The sequence below is a fragment of the Molothrus aeneus genome, unplaced genomic scaffold, assembly GCF_037042795.1.
Source record: "Molothrus aeneus isolate 106 unplaced genomic scaffold, BPBGC_Maene_1.0 scaffold_36, whole genome shotgun sequence".
NCBI classification, from domain to species: domain Eukaryota; kingdom Metazoa; phylum Chordata; class Aves; order Passeriformes; family Icteridae; genus Molothrus; species Molothrus aeneus.
In genome coordinates, this window is record NW_027099027.1 from 3342368 (window position 1) to 3346791 (window position 4424).

A 4424-nucleotide genomic window follows, 5' to 3' on the forward strand; every position below is an offset into this window, starting at 1 on the left:
CCAGTTGCCCCAGTTGTAGTCTCAGTCCTCTCAGCATGGTTCCAGAACCTTCCAGTTGATCCCAGTTGCTCCCAGTGTGTCACATTTTCCTCCCAACATGGGCCCAGTAGCTCCCAGTAAGCCCCAGTCGGGTTCCATTCACACCCAGTATAATCCCAGTATGAGTGTAGCCACTCCCAGTATGATCCCAGTCCCTTGCAGTCTAATCCCAGTTGCTCCCAGTCACTCCCAGTCTGATGCCAGTGCCCCCAGAGTGATCCCAGTTGCTCCCAGCATGGGCCCAGCTGTTCCCAGTGTGCTTCCATCACTCCCCTATGGTTACAGACACTCCCAGGATGGTCCCAGTTGGACCCAGTTGCCCCTGCTCTAGTCCCAGTCCCTCCCCATATGATCCCAGTCCCTCCCAGCATGGTCCCACTCACTCCCAGTTGCCCCCAGCATGGTCCCAGTTCTCCCCAGCATGGTCCCAGTTGTTCCCAGTGTGGTTCCAGTCCCCCCAGTATGGTTCCAGTCGCTCCCAGTACGATCCCAGTGCAGCCCAGTCCCTGGCAGTGCTGCCACTGCTGGGATCCCCCAGGCCTGTGTGCGTTCCCCCCTGGCGGATGTGCCGAGAGGAGCCCCAAGGGCTGGCAGTGGCCAGGCAGGGTCCCCAGCAAGGCCCAGTTTGGATGTGCAGCCCCCAGTTTGCCCAGTTTGCCTCTCCTTTGGCCCGGGCCGGCTTCCCCCCGCCCGCAGCGGCTGGGAGCAGCCGAGAGCCCCGCGCTGCCCATGCCGACCTGTCCCGGCTCCATCGCCGCTGCTGCCGCGGGCTGCGAGGGCTGCGGGAACGGGGCACCGAGGGTGTGGCTGCTGCTGGGGGAGGAGGAGGAGGGAGGGAAGGGCAGGGATGGAGGGGGAGGAGGAGGCGGGGTAAGGGGGGAGGAGGAGGAGAAGGAATGGAAGGGGCGGGATGGAAGAGGAGCAGGAGGTGGAGATAACACAGAGGAGGAGGAGGAGGGGGGATGGAAGAGGAGGAGCCGGAGGAGAAAAAGCAGTGAAGGAGGCGGGGTTAGGGGGAGGAGGAGAGGGAGGTGGAGATAGGACAGAGGAGGACCGGGAGTAAGAGGAAGGACAAGGGCGGATCAAGGCTGAGCTGAGGGAGCCACGCGGTCTCGATCCCTGCCTGAATTCGCAGCCCCCACCTGTGGGATCATCGCCCCCCCCCCCCCCCCATGGCGCAGGTGAGCGGGGAGGGGGAGCCCGGCCCGGATATCCCGGGGGGTCCCTGGGTTGGGTTTTTGGGGGGATGTTTGGAGAATGAAGAAGTCCAAGGCTGAGCGGAAAAGGCCCCTCGGGGGGACATCGGGGGGTGGCGGTGGCGGCTGCCGGCAGAGGCAGCCTGGAGGAGCAGAGCCCTGTGTCCCCCAGGAGGCCAAAGTGGGGAGGCCAGAGAGGGGGGAGCGCCGCCATTGGCGGGAGCCTCAAGAGCCTGGAGAGGGGCAGGGGGGACTCCTTGGAGCCGCTGCAGCCCAGAGCAGAGAATGAGGGGAGAAGGGAGCCCGGGAGCCCAAACAGCCCCAGCATCCCGAAATGGGGAGAGCCAAGAGGGGGGAGCTTTTGGCATTGCTGGCACTGCCAGCAGCCTGGGCAGGGCGGGCACCCAGGAGAAGGGGGACCCCCAATCCAAGCGTGACCCCAGCAGCTGGGACAGGGGGGAACCCCTGAACACCAGAGGGGAAGGACCAGGGACGGGGAAGCCCTGGGAGGCTTTTCCAGGGCTGAATCTTGGTGTTTGGGAGGGTTTTCTGGAGCCCACATGGCCGGACTAGAGATGTACCTGGGCAGAGAGACCTTCAAACTAAGCGTGTGTTGGGGTCGATGAAACAGGAAAGCCTTATGAATATTATTGTCTGGCCTTTCATTCCAATCTTGCTTATAGTTACTATATTCTCAAAAGCTTTTGAGAGTATAGGAACTCTAAGCAAGATTGGAATGAAAGCAAGCTTTTAGATACCGTAGTTACTGAACAAAAGGAAAACAATGGTGTGGCCCGACTGAAGGTAATCCCCTTCTGATGAAACAATTCCCTCTGCTTGCTGACAGGTCCAAGGGTCAGAGCACACCCTACTAGCTCAGCAGAAGGGCTCCAAAGAGGTGTTTTTAGGGTTGAAAATGTAACACAGTATGGTGATGTAATGATTCTTACAGGTTGTATGTAAATGCTAAAGGATTTGTATCTTGTACTGGACTGGTTAGTGAGAAATAGAATATTTAACACAGAAGAAGATTCATTGTATTGTAACGGGAACCTTACTCTCTTACAGTCTTACCCTCTTACTCTCTCACCCTCTCATCCTCTCTGCTCCTCTCTTCTCTCAGGCCTGCTCCAAGCTGTGGCTGGCAGCTCCAAGCAGGGCCCTGCACCCAGGCCCTTTGCAATAAACCACAAGTTCCACGACCTGGCTGCAGAGATCTCTCATCTCCGTCCATCCCGACTGTGCTACCCCCGACGCTCCTACAAACGCGCTCATCCCTTGTTTTCCCCAAACCAGGATTTCCCATTGCCAACCCTGAGAGGCTGCGAGGAAGAGGAAGATGCCCCGGGACACTGAGGCAGGTGAGGAGGAAGTCAGTGCCCCTTTCCCCTCTGTGCTGCTCCATCTCCCAGCCCAGCACGGCCCCTGGCTGCAGCACAGCCCTGGGGGGATCTCGTTGCCCTTGCCTGTGGCACAGAGGCAAATCCCATGCTGTCCTTGTCCTTCCTCGCCCAGAGCAGGAGCTGAGCATGGAGAGCAGGGAGGACAAATGCCCGCGGCAGAACCTGGTGGCAGAGGCCGTTTTGAGCGGCTCCACGGCGCAGGAAGCCAACGGGCAGGAAAAGGCCCGGAGATGCCGCACGAGGAGGGGCTGCAAACGCAGATGGCGGGGATGTGAGGGGGAAAGAGCCAGCCTGGGCCGGGAAGGCGGCCAGAGATGGAGCCAGAGCTCGGAGCTGGTGCTCCATGAGCAGCTCCATGATGGGGAGAAGCCCCACACGTGCGTGGAGTGTGGGAAGAGCTTCAGGTGGAACTCCGAGCTGATCAAGCACCAGAGGATCCACACTGGGGAGAGGCCCTACGAGTGTGGCGAGTGTGGGAAGAGCTTCAGCCGGAGCTCCCACCTGATCAAGCACCAGAGGACCCACACAGGGGAGAGGCCCTATGAGTGTTCCAAGTGTGGGAAGAGCTTTCAGACCAGCTCCCATCTTCTCCTGCACTATCAGAGTCACACAGAGGAGAGGCCCTTCCAATGCCCCGACTGTGGGAAGGGATTCAAGCGCAACTCCGACCTCGTCAGGCACCGGCGCATCCACACTGGGGAGAGGCCCTACGAGTGTGATAAATGCAGGAAGAGGTTTCAGACCAGCTCCCATCTCCTCCAGCACTATCGGATTCACACAGAGGAGAGGCCCTTCTGCTGCCCTGACTGCGGGAAGGGATTCAAGTACAACTCTGACCTCATCATTCACCAGCGCATCCACACTGGGGAGAGGCCCTACGAGTGTCCCCAGTGTGGGAAGAGCTTCTCCAGCAGCTCTACCTTGACCCAACACCAACGGAGGCACCAGTAAGGGAAGCCCTGCAAGTGCCCCGAGTGCGGGAAGAGCTTCGTGCGCTGCTGCAGCTCCATCCCCCACTGGAGGAGGCACTTTGGGCACAGCCCTGGTCACTCACATTCCCTGTGATCCATGTTGGGAACACTCCTGGCTGCTTGTCCGTTTGTTTGGCCTTAATTTTTTTCTCTTCTCCCTCTCTCTCTACTCCAAAAGCCAAGAGGGATCGATCTGTCACCTCAAAACCACTCAAATTCCACTGAAAATAACTGAATGTTAACCCAAAAAGGCTCAATCCTACCTCAAATTCCTTGTTCGCTCCTCAAAAAACCTCATTCCCATGCCAAACTCAATCCATTCCACAGCCACCAGGGTGAGATGGGGTTGGAAGGAGATTGGGAGAAGTGGGATCCCAATTTGGAGCAATGGGATGGGGATTGTGTGGGGCTGGGTGGGTGGGATGTATTTGATCGCAAATAAAACTTTCAGAGTTACTGATTTCTGTCCCGTTCATTTTCAGTCAGTTCTGTTTGCAGAGTGCCACCTTCTCAGCTGATTCAATTCCTATAAAAATCCCATTTTTTAAATCATCTAACCCAAACAATCCAAAAACCAATATTGAAATAAAACCACCCACACACAATTAATCTTTTGAAAATAATTTTAATTTTTCAAGAGTACTTAAGGATGTTATTAAAGTTTAATTGTTTGGTTGAAATGTCTGAGAAATTATAGTGGTGTTTGGTTTTGTGTTTAGTATATTTGTAATATGAATTGTTTAACTAAGATGTGTTAGATTGCTTGTTTGTTTCTTTAGATTTTTTTATCTAAAGTACATTAGTCATCGAGTTAA

The 4424-nt window shown here is 56.2% G+C and overlaps 1 pseudogene; it reads left to right on the forward strand.

The window, feature by feature from the left end:
* Window positions 1–1569: 1569 nt before the first annotated feature.
* On the forward strand, window positions 1570–3577 carry LOC136570739 (zinc finger protein 436-like; annotated as a pseudogene).
* The last annotated feature ends 847 nt before the right edge of the window (window positions 3578–4424 follow it).